Source organism: Callithrix jacchus, chromosome X (assembly GCF_049354715.1).
Source record: "Callithrix jacchus isolate 240 chromosome X, calJac240_pri, whole genome shotgun sequence".
NCBI classification, from domain to species: Eukaryota; Metazoa; Chordata; class Mammalia; order Primates; family Cebidae; genus Callithrix; species Callithrix jacchus.
This window is the reverse complement of record NC_133524.1, coordinates 32,215,866-32,233,194: the sequence shown is the minus strand read 5'-3', so window position 1 is coordinate 32,233,194 and position 17,329 is coordinate 32,215,866. Positions and strand designations below refer to the sequence as shown.

Below are 17,329 nucleotides of genomic sequence, written 5' to 3'. Positions count from 1 at the left end.
TGATGTGCTTTTCAAAAGGTTATGGTGATGATTTTAAAGAGATCTGTTTTGTTAGAGGAAGGAAGGAAAATAGTGCTGTTGGCTTCCATGCAATTCCTGAGAGCCTATGCCAGGGTGATTTCAGCTCATTAGAGAATCTAAAGTCTAAAGAGATGTGTGGAGATTAGAAACACTGTTGTAAAAAATCAGATTATGAAGACATAATATCCAGGCTGGCAGAGGGGGCAGGGGGCTTCAGTCATGTTTGGAACTATAGGTCCCACCCAACAGGACGAGAAAATAGAGGAGAAGCCAGAAAACGTATCTGGTTGTGGGTAAAAGTCAATTAAATGGAATATCAATGGTATGGTAGGCATCATTTCTTTCTTTTCAAATTGTGGTTAAAAAAACATAATGTAAAATTTACCATTTTGACCATTTTTTAGTGTGTAGTTCGGTAGTGTTAAGTATATTCATATTATCATGCAGTGGACTTCCAAAACTTTTTCACCTTGCAAATCTGAAATTGTATCCATTAAACTACTCCTCATTTCCTCCTTTCCCCCTGCCCATGGCAGCCACCTTTCCACTTTCTGTCTCTATGCATTTGACTATTCTAGGAGCATCAGGTAAGAGGAATTATACAGTATTTGCTCCTTTTCAGACTGGCTTATTTCACTTAGCATAATGTCCTCAAATATCACCCATTAGCTGTCATTTCTTGAACACGGTTTTCTGCCAAGCACATGATCTCGTTTTATTCCCACTACAACTCTCAATAGTAACTGTGCACCTTTTTTCCATTTCACAGATTAGGAATAAAAGACTCTTCCAAGACTAGGCTCAGAAGCAGAAGCAGTTGGAGAGTTGCTTGCAGAAGGGTTATTTTACTGGTGGGGAGTGCTATTAGGATTTATACCTAAGAAAGTGAAACGGGCATGACTGTGCAGAGGAAAAGCTGGTTCACGATGCAGTTGCAATTAAGGCTGCAGCGGGAGCATGCAGAGAAGCTCTAGCGTAGGTTTGGCCTTTCAGAATTGTCCCTAGTAAATCAAATGGGTGAAGAATTTAACCCACTGATGCCTGAGATTTCAAAAATTTTTTTGTGAAAAATCAGACCTTGGCAATGACCTTGAGCAATGGGATATGAATAACTCCCACAAGCATAGCTTTCCAGTGATGGAAGACTAGGCTTAAATGAGTTCATTTCTGCATCAGACCATCATTGGCCCTAGGCCTCTCCCTCAGGGAGAGGGTTTACCTGTGTGAGGCAGTTCTCTGAGGGCAAATTCCAGTGAAGGCCCCAGCTATGAGCTACCAGCCAGTAAGTCAGCAGCTGGCTCATGCATGCAAAGATCCTAAAGAGTTTCAGTGTGGAGTGCCACAGTGTCTACTACAGATGCTGAAAGAGTAAATACATTTTTTAAGGTCATACAAATAACATAGGGACGGAACAGTGTTTAACGTCATGACTCATGTTCTTTCTGCCATACCGGGTTTTCTTTCCAAAAGAGGCTTAATTTGCACACTAAAGTCACGCTTAAACTCTATTCCTCATTAAAATGGAGTCAAAGCCAAGGAACTATTTTCTTCAATTTATCTGTCATTATCTACCTATTGCTTATCATTCATGCTGACACCAACCATTGTTTCTGACCCTTGTCATGAGGAGGGAGGTTGTCATTGTAGGAGCCTTCTACTTGTGCTCCATGCCTAAAATCTCTCCTTCCTCCGTCTGATCAGCTAATTGCTATCAAATTAATCTTCCAAAAACACTACTTTTTCCAATTTATTTTAGCAAAACTCCTACTGTGTACCAGGAATGTCCCAGACATCAGGTAGTCTAAGATAAACCATTGTCTCTGCCCTTAAGCTGTTTGCAACCTCTGGAGAGGCAACATCATTAGCACCACCAGCATCACCAGTATGTTCAGAGCTAATATATGCCAAATGAGACTCTTTACCAGTCACTGTACTAAGGACTGGACATACATTACCTCACTTAATTCTAACAACTACTTTCTGAGGTACCACTGATGCGTAGGATCATTTTTAGCTACAAAAGCAGAAACTTTTACAGGAACTCTCTACAAAAGCAGAGAGTTAAGTGTCTTGCCAAGTGGCTCAGTTGGGAAATGAGGTAGTCACACCAGGCAGTCCAACTCCAGTGTCTGAGTTCTTAGTCACCATGTTTAACAACTTTGACTCACCATTGTCACCAGGATCAGGTTCAAATACCTCCATTATCAATATTCTTTCTATCTATCTCCCTGTATATCCAAGCAAACAAAACACTCTCCTCATGATGAGGAAAGTCTCCAAATCTTGACACCTGCTATGTCTGAAAAGTTTTTCCTGCTATTTGCTGAGTGCTAGAAGGATTCCCTCAATCCAGATATAATTGCAGATCTAGCTCAAACTCAGCCTCCTTCAGAGGATATGTGAAACTGGATATGTGTTTCTGGGGAGCTTTTTACCAGACACAACTCAGTTTCACATATCTAGGTCTTATTTCCCCATCTGAACTGTAAGTGTCTCAAGAGTTGATTTTGTTTTGTTTGTTAATAAAAAATAATTATAAATTTTTTTCTTATTACCAAAAAATTATTTGTTGTTGAAGCCTTCTGAATTCTTAATAAGAAAACTAACAGTATATTGCTTCAAAAATAAATCTAAGCTTGTAGATTCTTGAAAAGGAATAGTGACAGAACCTTACAATTAATATTCACTATAACTAATCCATTGAAAATGCAGTCACTGACATATTACTAAGAGTACTGGATCTCAACATTTTTAATTAGATTGTAGATTCACATGGAGTTGTAAGAAATAATACACAGACTCCACATTTTTTTTAACCAAGTTTCCTCCAATAGGACATATTGCATATTTGTAGTTCAAGGTCACAAGCAATATCTTCACTTCAATATTATCAGTATATAGAACATTTTCATCACTACAAAGATCCCTCCTCTTGGCCTTTTATAGCCACACCTACCTTCCTGTCCCCTGACCTCCTACTTCCAGCAACTCCTTGTCTGTTTTCCATGTCTATGCTTTTGTGATTTCAATAATGTTGTACGAATGAAACCATACAGTATGTAATATTTTGGGATTGACTCGACTTGCTCAACGTAATTCCCTAGAGATTTCTCTAAATTTTTATATGCAGCAAGACTTGTTTCCTTTTTATTGTGAAGTTGTATGCTATGCTTTGGATATGCCATAGTTTATTTAATCATTCACCCCTTGAAGACATCTGAGTTATTTCTAGTTTTGGACTATTATGAGTAAACCTACCAACATTGATGTACAGGTTTCTGTGTGAACAAAATTTTTTATTTCTCTGAGATAAGTATTGAGGAGTGCAATTGCTAGGTCATATGGTAGTTGAATGTTTAGTTTTAAAACTGCCAAATTTTCATTTTCCGAAGTGTCTGTACTATTTTATATTCCAGCAATGTATGAGTGATCCAGTTTCTCTGTGTCTTCACCGACATTTGGTGTTGTCATTATTTTTTATTTTTAGCCATTCTGATATGTGTGTAGGAATATCTCATTGTGCTTTTAAGTTACATTTCCCTAGTGGCAAATGCTGTTGAGCAACTTTTCCCGTACTTGTTTGCCATCTGTATATCCTCCTCAGTGAAATGTTTGTTCATGTCTTTTGTCTATTTTCTAATTCAAAAGTTTTTTTATACTTCAGTTTTGAGAGTTCTTTCTGTATCAGATTCTAGTCCTTTTTTGTGTATATGGTTTTCCAATATTTTCTCTCTCATCTTTTCATCCTCTTAACAGGGAATGAAAAATAATTTTAATCGTGATGAGGTTTGAATTCATTGCTTTTTCCTTTTACGGACCATGCTTTTGGCGTTGAGTTTAAGAATGCTTTGCCTAGCCCTAGATCCCAAAGATTTTCTCCTGTTTTATATGTCTGATAGTTTTACATTTTATGTTTCAGTCTGCGATCCATTTTTTGTTAATTTTTATGTAAAGTTTGAGGGTTAGGTTGAGGTTTATTTTTTGCATATGGATGTTCAATTGCTCTAGCATCATTATTTGCAATGGCTGGCTGGATTATTGCAGTGAAGTCAGACTTATTTCTCTCCTGGGCTTTAGACCCAGCCACCTTCCATGTTTCTTGTTCACCATAACCTGAATGTCCCACAGACACCTCAGATTTAACATGTCCCCAACAGCTCATTATTGTCCTACTCTTCTCCTAATCCATCCTCAACATTTTTCCCTCCCTAATTTTGCTATTCCTATTAACACTACACTTCACCCAATTGCCCAAGTCAGAAATTAGGGTATTATTTCTGAATCCACTTTTATCTGTAAATCTAACATGATGCATTGCCAAATTCTGTCAGCTGTATCCCCAAGCCATCTCTTAAATTCATTCCCCTCTTTACACTGCCCTTGCCTCTAATATCTTTTGACTCAAATGCTACACAGCCTCTAATTTATCTCCTTGATATTGTTCTGGCTTCCTAATCCCTTCTTCACAATGCAGCTATAGTAATCCTCCTAAAATGCAGATCTGATTAGGTGACTCTCCTTATTTTAAAGTCTTTCTTATTGTTTTCTGCTGCCCTAAGGCACAAGTTTCAACAAATCTTTTCATCAGATTCTGGATTAAATCACAGCCTCAGCAGTGGCACTAAGACAGTACCTGAATTACCATGAACGTTTATTGATGACAAACAGGGTCTTAAATAATGAATGATGTAGATTTTCCACTGTCAACATTACAAATTCTGTTTTTTAATAGTATTCACATTTGCCTTCTCCTAGAGTCCAGGTTTAATGAAGGGTGAGACCTATCCTAAGATCTGTCTTTTTACTGAGTGTTACCCCATCAAAGAATCAAGATGGTACCTAAGGCCAGGTATGGTGGCTCACACCTATAATCCCAGTACTTTGGGAGGCTGAGGTGGGTGGATCTCCAGAGGTCAGAGGTTCGAGACAAGTCATGGCAACATGGTAAAACCCTGTCTTTACTAAAAATACAAAATTTAGCTGGGTATGGTGGCATGCACCTGTAATCCTAGCTACTCGGGAGGCTGAGGCAGGAGAATCGCTTGAACCCGGGAGGCAGAGGCTGCAGTGAGACAAAATTGCACCACCGCACTCCAGCCTGGGCGACAAAGCAAGCCTCTGTCTCAAAAAAGATAAAAAGAGACCTGGGCACAATAAGTTTATTTAGTGTGTAATTCTAAGAAGCAGGAGTAAGAGAACAAGAAGAATGAAACAAGAAAGAAAGATGAGCTATTCTCTGGGACTTCTGAGAAGTGTACAGAAGAAAACAAATCTGGACATAGGTAGCTACAGCCTGAAATATGGAAAGCCAGAGCATGCATATACCTGCTCCTGCTCTCAGTGGTTGAGAATTGATTCAGTTTTCATCTGATATGGACAAGCATTGGATGTAAGTGGGACACATCCTCTCCAATGCGCCCCTGCCTTTTCTGCTGCTCTGAACGTCACACAATGTCAGAAAGATTCAAAACAATCTAGAAAATCTAAGTATAAATACAAAAAGGAAACAAGTTTTTCTATTAAAGCTGAGAACTATATGATGTGAGTAAGCCCAATAAACACTATACAGAAGTTAGGGGGAAAAAGGAATTGCTACCAAAACACTAACCCCTGTGGCTATGCTTGCCCACCCAGGAAGCTCCCATGTCATGGGGGTCAGGGGAACCTAGGGCAGAAAACTGGAAGGCCCAGGGATCCCTTTTGAGGAGAGGTGCTGGCTATCCAGCACAAGTTAGAACTTGCACAGAACCAGACACTACTGCTGACACTGGAATCACAGGTAGGCTGACAAGATGTGACGCAAGCACCAGAGATAGTTGCTACAAACCTCAAAGCGGAGCTGAGCGGCGGCAATGTCAGTCTTTCTCCTTGGTGTCAATAGAATCCCTGTTTATTTTTTAAATTCTCCATATATAAATAATAATAATAATGCAGAAGTTTAAAGCAAGATAGGCTTTGTGTCATTGGAGGAGTATGGAGAATCATCAGTGCCACAAGTGCCATCAGAGGTTACTAGACAGGTTTTTAAAATCGATATTAACTCAACCATCAAATGTGAATAATTCTGATATTCCAGAGCATTTGTATCCTTAACTCATGGGGATATTAGAAAGATCAAATGAAATAATCATTATAAAGCACTTTGCGCAGTGCCTGGCACAAAGCATGCACTCAATAAATGTGAATGTTTATACAATTTTTATTATCGATTGTCAGAATTATCAGCCCTGCATCCGCAAATAATAATAAGTGGTCTGTCAGCAGGAACATGGAAACATTCTCATTACACAGAAGTCAGTGTTGCAGGGACAGTCATTAAAACAGGATCTAATTTTAGTCTTCTGAGAGACAGAAAATGCTAGGTTCTCTGGAAATATTGAATCCTTCCTTGGGCATGTAGTTTAATTTTTCAAAATTATATTGCATATCCTGTAAAATAAAAGTCAAATTATACTGCTGTTCATTAAAGATCCCCAAAAATCTTAGGCTCTATACCATATAAATGAAAAAAAGCGTTATTTTTCCAAAGGGCATAATTAAAAATAAAGAAGCAAGGTCAGTCACAAAGTTCTGAGCTATAAAGGAAGAAAGGAACAAAATTTTCCCCTGGTTATTTTATAGCTCCCAAGTTGAACTCATACTTATCCAATGAGCCCCAAAATGGAATACCGTTCTGCACCAACGGCACTGATGATAGTGATTCAGGCAGTAAATGATAAGATTCCATCCTTCTAAAGTGCTTTTAGAATTGGATTCTAGTAAGTTTCGTTTTGCTATTGGCCAATCACAAAAGAGACTACAATAGAGAAAAGTGAAGACATCATGCTGAAGAGAGGCTGCTGCATAGAAAAGGAAAAGGTACCCCCTAATTTAGAGATATGGATGGAGAGAAAAGGCAGTTATGCCCTAGCATAAGGGAAACATTAAATAAAGCAATAATAGAGGAGAAAATGTCTTTGAGTAGAAGAAAAAAATCAGGGAGACAGAAATAGACTAAAATGCCAAAAAAAAATACATAAGGACTTTGAACGCAGCATACAGTGATTATTGCACAGATTAAATGCAAACAGTTAAAATGGAGGTGAAATGCTTCTGAAAGGAATGAGAGTATAGTGAACTTAATTTTATTATATTCACTAAAGCAAAGTAAAAGTCTCTAAAATATTTTGAGACTTTTTAAAAAATGTCTTAAAATTTTGAGAGCCTTTCAGTTCTGTCAAATCTAGACGTTCCCTTCTACTTGTTTTTTTTTTTTTCCTTTTCTTTCTTTCTTTCTTTTTTTTTTTTTTTTTTTTAGACAGAGTTTCGCTCTTGTTACCCAGGCTGGAGTGCAATGGCGTGATCTCGGCTCACCACAACCTCCGCCTCTGGGGTTCAGGCAATTCTCCTGCCTCAGCCTCCTGAATAGCTGGGATTACAGGCACGGACTACCGTGCCCAGCTAATTTTTTGTATTTTTAGTAGAGACGGGGTTTCACCATGTTGACCAGGATGGTCTCGATCTCTTGACCTCGTGATCCACCCACCTCGGCCTCCCAAAGTGCTGGGATTACAGGTGTGAGCCACTGCGCCTGGCCTCTTTTTTTTTCTTTAGAGAGTAAATCAGCCTTAAGAATAAGAGAGTAGTATTCTGCCAGGTGGTATCCTCCTAATTCCTTTTCAGAGAGTTCCACAAAGATTCCAAACCGCTTTATGGGTTCTTAGAGACACCATGTTTCTCTCTTCCTCTGCTCATATCTTTCTGCTCCTGTGCATACATGGTTTCTGTTACCAGTGGTATGTAGCCTGAGACATCTAGGACCCATGCCAGCTCTCAAAGTAATGTGATTAGCATCCAAAGAAACACAAGTAGCCCATGATTTTGTCCCTTTGCAATTTAAAATCATATTTAAAATGCCTTTTGGTCATACCAATTTGAAAACAATCTTGTAAATCACTTCCAGCAATCTATGTTCAAAACTCAGCTTAGAGTTCTCTGCTTCTTAAGAAGAGTGACTGCCAGTAACTAGTGACTGTGAACGAGTTTGAAAACATAAATTGATGTGCAAATGCTGGATAATCGCAACTCTGTTGTATGGCTTTTTTATTTCCCTGGACTCTCCCAATCTGACAGAAAATAGATTTGAGTTCCTTTATAATTGGTTTAGACCCAGACAAGTAACATGAGTGACCCCATTCACCTACATGTGTCACTCTGTTTCCAACACAATAGAGGAGATGACCAAGACAACAAGTTCTCTAGCCAGAAGGTGGGGATTATTTTCACAACAGACATTTATTAGTGGAAAATTGATGTTACAAAATGTAAGGTGCCTTCTTCTAGGCAGAGTAAAAGGGGCAGCTGCCCAGACTCTCATTTTAAATAGGGAGCCCATAATACAAATCTTTTAATAGAATTTTAAAAAGAACAGACATAGGGGGTATCTCTTAGGGCCTGTCAACAACCAACCCCCTCTCAAATGACCAAATCCCAGGTGGTCAGCTTAGCCAAAATGTCCAAGTACCTTTTTGTAACACAGAATCTCCTTTGAAGATACAGCTTCCATTAATGATCCCCAGCAGCTCTGGTCAATGTGTCCTTTCACAAATGAAGCTTTTTAAAAGCCTTCAGAGGACAAATGTGGCTTTGAGTTTTCAACTAAATCTTTCTGTTGAAAAGGAGTGCTGAAATGGGCATGCTTTATAATATTAAATGCTGCGCACAAAATACTGAAATATTATTGACCCTGAGAGATTGGTTCAAATCAAATAGCATACTCATATAAATGTTCTCTTTTCCTATTATTAGTAACCGGGAATGGGAATTAGAAAGGATTGGGATAGGCTGGATAGGGGTGCACCAAAACTTTCAAAAGTCTTGAAACTAGTGTATATGGATAACCTTGTGGCATCTAATATCTAGTATTCTATATCTATTATTTCTTCACAATGAGATTGGTGGAAATCTTTGGAGAATTAATGCAGCAGTTGGTAATATCATTCTATAATAATGTGTACAATTCTGTCCTCTCCCAGATTTTTAGGAATTATCTTTAAATTTAATAAGGCAATGTGCTTTGTAGTTCTTGAGCAACTTATATACCTTGCTCTGAATAGTTATTGTGATGAGTTAATTTGTAACAACTTTTAGGCTCAATGCCAATTTTCTTAATGTTTCTGTAGTTTCTCCTTTATTATAAAGTATATTAGGCTGGACTCTTGGCTGTAAGAGATAGAAAATTCAAATTAGTTAAGAAACAAAAGGGTGTTGGTGGCAGTAGGAGTTTTCAGCCTATTGCTGCAGGCTCACCTGCCATCCTCTTAACATTCTCAACATACCCTGAAGAAAAGAAAGAGATGCTCTGACCCAAGAGCTTAAAGACTGTATGAACTTGACTCTACATGGCCCAAAATGGGTTGCGTGCCAACCTAAGCTAAGGGAAAGGAATCATGGAATTGATTGATTGTTGTTGTCGCAGGTTGAGTCCTCAAGAAGCAGATGCCAGGACAGATTTATTGTGGAATAACTAACACCTGTGAAGAAATAGGGGCGGAAGCAGAATTGAACAAGAAGAGCCATTAGATCACAATGCAAATCTTCTAGACTCTATGTCAGCCCAATGAGGAGTGCCAGAGCAAAGACTGCCAATTAGGGGAATCCTGAATTGGGCAGATCCCAGAATAGTCTGTATATAACTGGAGACTGTTAACTTTCCTTCCTCAACTACGTAGAGATATATAATGGGACTCACCAGTGTTTCTCAACCAAGAGCAAATCTGGCCTTCAGGGGGCATGGCAATTTCTGGAGACATTTTTGGTTGTCACAACTGGTGAGGAGATGCTACTGGCATCTAGTTGGTTGAAGTTGGGGGTGCTGCTATTCCTTCTGTATAATGCATAGGATAGATAGCCCAGCGAAGAATTGCCTAGGCCCAAATGTCAATAATGCCAACATGTCTTTAATAGAAGAGGCCATGAAAACCTTTTGTTGTTTATACATTTGTGATAGTAAGTTTTTTTCTTATACGTAGTTACGAATACTTGAGATTCCATCTAATTTATTTAACTTTTGAACAGAAAGGCTAGATTGAATTGGTGAAATACCTATATCCTGAATATTTAAAAGATTCTGTTTTTTAAGACAAATAGTAACTTGAATTAACTTAAATATTCTTAGTATTTAAGGTCCTTAAAAACCTTAGTTTGGTGCATAGATAAGAATCATCTGTGTTTAGCGTATGCATTGCCTTATGAAGAAGTCAAAATATGAGTTTGTTCCTGATATTTAAACATCCCTGTGATATAGATTTGTTTACTCCAGAAGTTTACTCTGTTGTATTATTTCTTGATTATATATTAAAAAGTTGAATGTTAGGGCCATCTCAGATTGGAATACAAGTTAAGTATTCCTTATCCAAAATGCTTGGGGCCAGAAGTGTTTTGGATTTTTTAATTTTGTGGATTATGGAATATTTGCTTATTTCTCATGAGATATCTTGGGGTGGGACCCAAGTCTAAACACAAAATTCATTAATATTTCATATATACCTTATACACATACCCTGAAGTCAATTTTATACAGTATTTTAAATACTTTAGTGCATGAAACAAAGTTTTGACTGTGACCTGTCACATGAGGTCACATGTGAAATTTTCCACTTGTGACATCATGTCAGTACTCAAAAAGTTTCAAAATTTGGATCATTTCAGATTTTGAGCTTTTGGATTAGAGATGCTTAACCATTACTAAAAGCTCAAAATTAGATTTTAATCAGTGAAAAATTACTGCAGTGTGCCATCATATGCAAGAACATACTGTTTTTTCTGAGACATCTACTAAAAAATAACACAACAAAAGCAAACTTTTAGCACTATACATTTTGAACCATTTAATAGATGCTTTAACCTTCAAGGAATTTAGCTCCAGAACTGCTGCCAGGAAAGAAAAAAGACTGGTTAATGCCTGAAGGGATAAAAATATCAGCTAACCAAAAAAAAAAAAGTTTTCTCCAAGATGTGAAATGTGTGTTCAATCCTAGATCAAGGACTAGATGTTCAAAGTTCTATGTGTGAGGTTGAATATTATTTTGGAAGAGTCTAGAAAAAGTTTGATTTCAGCGCACTGAAATCATTTTCAAGTAGGGGCAATAGCAATACTAGCCCTTTATGCATGCAAAATTTACAGTTTTTATCGAAACAACACAAAATCATGCAATGCTTTTATATTTAATCCTCTACATTCACATAACCATAAAAAGTGAATTCTGATACAGCAAGGAAAAGACAACAAAACAAACCATTCTAATCACTGTATTTTGAAAGTTCTTTGCAAAACATCATGAAATGGTTAAAAGATGGGAGGATGGAGACCAGCCTGGCCAACATAGTGAAACCCTGTCTCTTCTAAAAAATACAAATATCAGCTGGGTGGGGTGGCACATGCCTGTAATCCCAGGTATTTGGGAGGCTGAGGCAGGAGAATTGTTTGAACCTGGGAGACAGAGGTTGCAATGAGCTGAGATCACACCACTGCACGCCAGCCTGGGTGACAGAGCAAGATGGCTCAAAAAAAAAAAAAAGATGGGAAGAGAATGATGACTTGTTGCTTACTTAAATAAAGGAAAAATTGACAGTATAAGTGGTACCGTTTGAAAGCTCAGGAATCTCTGAACTATTAAGATTATATCACCAATGGCACGCAAAATACCTGTTCAAAAGATACTCCTCAGTGAACCTGAGATGCCAAGACGTTGATACTCTGAATCTGACCTAAGACAATGATGTTCTGTGTCACCTCTTTTCTCATGCATCCCAGATTGCTCCTGGCCTCACTGCTGTCTCACTTCCTGAAATATATATTGCCCTATTGGTCATGACATAAGAGGCTATCAGTTAAAAATCCTCTAACTTGTCTCAGGTGCAGTCATCTCCGCCCAAGACAAAAGGTTCTTGAGAATAGACATATCTCATGACCCATCTTTGCCATCTACCACGCAATGAACATACAGTATGGTGTACATAGCAGTGCTTGAAACTGCTTGTGGAATCATTGATTCTTGAACCCACCTCTCATACTTTCCAGATTTAAGTCCTCATAAATGATTTAAATCATATGGGTTATCCCCAACTGGCCTGCTCAAGTATTTATTATATAAAAAGGCAAGCTAGATATGGAACTTCCCCTAAAGATGTGTCTGTCAAACTCGTCCCCTTGTATTCTGCTCTGACACCACATTTTTTGTTTGTGTTATTTTTTTAAGAGATGGGATCTCACTATGTTGCCCAGGCTGCTCTTGAACTCCTGTGTTTAAGTGATCCTCCCACTACAGCCTCCCAGGTCACTGTGAGGGATGACAGACTTGTACCACCATTCCCAGCCCCACCTTTTAAAACAAATAAATAACAGCTACAATCTACTCAGTGCTCACCTTGTAACAGATGCTGTTAAATGCTTTATACGCCTTACCTCACTTTTAGTTAAATATGTTGTTTTTGCCCATCTACGGTAGGGATCTTGCTAACAATGAGAATGAATGATATGAGGGGCTTTAAGGAGAATTCACTGTCATACCTTTCATAATTTTCCCATCATTCCTCCAGTCTTTGCTCAACCATCCATGATTTCATGATTTGCTATTACATCAAACTATGCTGTAACAAGTCAGTGGTTCCTTCTGATTTTTATACATCTCCTCCTCACTTAGGGTCAAAGTCTGAGTCTTCCTTGACTCTTCTTTCTGATACTGAACACATAAAGTCCTGCCCTATCATCTCCTGTTTTTCCTTCTGGCAGCTTATCTGCTCTTCACTTTCTCCATGCTTTCATTCATCCTAAAACACGAACACCATTCTGACAATGATATTTAGGTTGGTGCATAAGTAATTGTGGTTTTACCATTACTTTCAATGGCAAAAACTGCAATTACATTTGCACCAACCTAATATTACTCTAACTTAAAAAATTAATGTAGCATATAAAAATGTCAGTAGTACTTGCCACCAGGGAGTGGGGAACAAAATGGTTAGAGAGACATGGTGAAAGACTTGATTTTTAAATAATGATTTCTTTTTCTTGAATTTTATCATCATATGAATGCATTTGAAAGAAATAAAATTTTAAAATATTAATTATTTAAAAATTATTTCAATGTGTTCCCATGAACAACTAAATAAAGTCTTTATTCTTAAACCTGACAATCAAGTACAGCTCTGGTTTGACTCCAAGCTACATTTCCAGACTTATATTATTCAGCTCTTTGTTTATCCTTCACATCCAGGCCTTTACTAGTGCCAAAAAATAAAAAAAAAATTGCTCATTCTGCTCTCATCACCCAGAGTGTTTCTGTTGTTCTTGCCCATCTAAAGCTTACCTGATTTTGAAGGCCCAGCTTCAAAGCAACCTCCTTCATTAATTTCATCCAGATACTCTGTAACCCTCACAGCTGTTTAGACTTCTTCTAGCAATTTTCAGTTATCAGAAAAAGGAGTACCTACCGAATGCCAGAAAGTGATCTCTCCAACTATACACATTATAACTTCTCATTCTCTGTGCCTCCATTGCCTCATCTGTAAAATGATCACTATCATAGTACTTTCCTCATAGTGATGTTCGTTCTTTCAAGTATTTAGTTGGGTGCCTACTATGAGTCAGGCACTGACCTGGGTCCTGGGGATACAGTAGTGAATAAAATTGAGTCCTGTCCTCATCAAATTTACCTTCTGATAAGAAAGGCATAAATGAGATATACCTCTAATGCTCTTGAAACAGCACTTGGAATATAGTATATGCTCTATAAATGTTTGCTGTTATTACTGTCATTGTTAGTGGTGGTGTTATATGGTATTTCTGTTAACACATAAAGAAACTAAGGTTCATAGGTTATTAGATAAGATGCTGTTCAAATAATTTGTAAGGGACTCCAACTCAGGTCTTCCTGACTCATAAAATTCATGGCCTTTCCACTACACTGATCGCCCCAAAGCCAGGCTGTACATCAGAATTATCCGTGGAGCCTTAAAGAAAGTTAAGATTCTCAAGCCTCAGCCTCAAGTTAAGTAAATCAGAAATTATTTAGTTAAGCTAAGAATCTGTATTTTTTTAAGTTATTAAATAGTTGTGATGCACTGTCCAATTGACTGCACTACATTAAAATCTTTCCCATGATACTTTATTATGCTTATTTGTAAATATCAAATCTACAAATTCGCTAAAGATCATCTCCTTGTTTTCTTATTTATTTTTTCTGCTTCCTCTCCTAGCAAAGTGCCTATAAACACTGAATAAGTATTTGAGTAATTGATGGCTTAATTATTTAACATTCCTCTTAAAATGCAAATACTCACAGCTGCCATACTAGAAGCCTGTTATGAACAATCATTGATCTTCCTAGGGTTATTTATTAATCAGCTAAGGACCAGCAGTTGGGAAGGAAAGGGTAAACATTTGGGAACAGAACTGACAAGGTCCTCAAACCAAATGTTGGCCACATTATTCAATAGTCTATGGCTCCGCCCCAACTTTACCTACACTTCATTGACAATTTCAGGTAAAATGCAAAAAATATACTCCTAAAAATCAGGATACACCGACCCCACACCATTGTAATTTCGTTTCCTTTAATTAAGCTGACACATGTCCCTCTTTTGGAAAATATAGGGACAACTTGTTTTAAAGAAAGAAAGAAAAAATCCTTTATTCTTGTCACACCATAAATATGGAGTTCACTGCTATACATTAAGATTATAAAGCGAAATCCCAAAAATGCAGTGACTGATTATTCACAGTAGACATATTAAGTCAAGAAGCTTATTTTTTCTCTCTTTACTAAGGCACAAAGCCTGGGGCTATATGCATTTTTATTACACTGTACTGTGTTGGCTTCACTTGAGGATTAAAAAGAGAGACAAGGCACAGTGCAAGTATCTGATGGATTTTAGGATTTCTTGCTTTTGTGAAAGAAAGAATCTCATAAAGTACCTCAGATTATTGCTCAGGGAAGTGTACCTACTTCTATGATGACCTAGAAATTCAATCTTTTGTTTCTCCTGTAAAAGATCACATTGTATTTTGGATGTTTTCCCTGTAGTTTTCTGCACTATGTAAACCCACATTTGGAAAAAAACAAAATAGCTTTAGTTTAAGTTTGGAGTGAAAATATCTAAAATAGTTCAGGAAAGTCTTACGAATATTTGGGGAGCTTACAAACAGCCTTGGGGTTGGGGCGAGGTGGCATGAGGGAAGAGGGGGGCAGGGGAGAGAAGAGGAAGGCTAGGTCAGAAGACTGCAAATAAGACAGAGGGAGAGAGACTGTAGAGTGAGTCCATGGCAGAGTTTTAATTCTCGTTCTGACAAATCTACTCGGAGAAACAGTAGAAGCGCATTGCTCCATCTCCTGTCCTTTATGAAGAAACTTGAAGTGTACTTACTTATATAACTTGCGGCTTATCCTGTGATATGCAAAGAAGAGAGAAGACGGAATGTTGTAGGATTTGGAAGTACGGTAGATGAGATCTTCCGGTTTATTGATTTGTAAAGAACGGCTTGATACTGGTTTGTCAGTTCTGCGTCAGTGAGAGAAAAGAAAGGCGCTTTTCAGTCAGTTGCTGGAGGAGGAGAGCTGGGAAGTGAAAACAGGGTCTTCTGGCAGACAAGCTTCCTTGATAGGTGGTCAAATTGATTGTGAAGGGAGTCAAGGTCAGGGAGCTTTTGAAATGCTGCAAGGATGGTGTGGGCTTTACGGAGTGTTGATTTCCTTGGTTAAGGATTGTTGCATACATCAGCAAATTCTCCCTTTCAGCCTTTTTCAAAGAGGTGTTTAGTAGAACAAACTGAAAATTTATAAGTATATTATTACTATCATTACCCCAAATATAAAAGTTTCTGCCACTGAGACAAAAATGTTTGATTTCCAGTGCTTTATCTTTTTTCATTTATCTACCAGCTTCAGTCATTCATTAATATGAATTTGCTAATATATGCTGTCTTTTTTTCAGACAATACCAGTTCTATGGTATCTCATTGATAATTTTTTCAAATTGCCACTTCTGTTCCTTGGAAATACTCCTGTGTTCAAATACCAGAAGGCGTAATTATGTAATTACCATGTGAACATTTTGCTATTTATGGGCCTAAATGCCCCTAAAAAGGAATGCTCCAATGGCCCCAGAAAATTTCTGTGAGAATGATAACTTCCAAATGTGGTATAAATAGGGCTCAAAAATAAATGGCTAAAGCTGGAATATAAGTGATTTAATGTAATGATGTGGTAAGGTGAGAGCCACTTGACATTAGTTCCTATTGCAAATCATGAGATACATTAGGGCAACTTTTAAAAGGGAACCTATTTTTTAAGAAAATCTGCATCAAGTTACATCGCCTTCCAGGCAAAGTAATTCAACTTTCCTCTTTTCTCTTTGAGACCCAAAGAAAAAAAAAAAAAGAAAAGCAGAAGAAAAGCTTCCTATAATCCCTTCCCTTCCCATCACAATTTTCATAAGTCTGTAGATGTAATTAAAACTAAAGATTTTGACAAATTGAAGCAGGATAGGAGGTTGATTGCTGCTTTTCTAAATTAAAATTAATGATACCCTTAAGGTACTTGGGTCTATGAAGTCAATTTAATGTTGATATAACCTGACTCCATTATCACAGAATGAGGCAGTTGCATAAGCATGAAAACCAATAAACAAACATCCAAAGTGCATTTTAGAAATCGGTGAGGTGAAAGCTTAAAGCCTTAACAATGGACACAGGGCTTGCTGTTTGTTCTCTCTTGCCTTCCAGTTTGATTGAAGAGTTCGTCAGAATTAGAGGAACAGAACAAGGTTCCTGGAGAGGTATTGGGCTGGCTCTAGGCTAGTGGTCCTATTCATATCCTGCCTCACTTGTCTTGCAAGGATGCACAGACACTTCATTTGAGTCACTGTTTGCCTCAGCAGAGTCTGTGAACTCTTCTGGTAGGTTGTATAGAACCTAATGAAGGGGGAGTGTTGGAGGGGAAAGGAAAGAAAAAAATAGGGAATAAAAAAGGGAGTCAGATTAAGAACGAAGACAGCACAGAAATATAAAATGAAAGGAAAATGTGATGCAGAAACATTAAAAGGTAGATTAATGATGGTCTCAGATGGCATGGATTAGTATCCATGCTATAAATCACACAAAATCAACTAATAATTATGCTCCTAGTCAGAGAGAGTGCCATGTTAGCACTAGTGGTTTTCCTGTGATCTATCCTGAAGTCGAACACAAGAAACACTGTTTAACTCCTATGTGCCCTCATGTCAAGAAAACACAGAAATAACCTTAAGGAAAAGAAAATTCAGTCATCTT

The 17,329-nt window shown here is 37.7% G+C and overlaps 1 protein-coding gene and 1 long non-coding RNA gene across 22 annotated transcripts in view; one reads left to right on the top strand and one right to left on the bottom strand.

The window, feature by feature from the left end:
• Positions 1-15,565, bottom strand: part of LOC144581011 (uncharacterized) — a 60,878-nt gene extending 45,313 nt beyond the window's left edge. The window contains exon 1 of the long non-coding RNA XR_013531495.1: positions 15,427-15,565. This is a non-coding gene — a long non-coding RNA (uncharacterized LOC144581011). The remainder of the gene's footprint in view (positions 1-15,426) is intronic.
• The window catches only part of DMD (dystrophin), a 2,312,475-nt gene that overhangs the window by 2,036,496 nt on the left and 258,650 nt on the right, over positions 1-17,329 (top strand). The gene's annotated exons all lie outside the window — the stretch shown is intronic.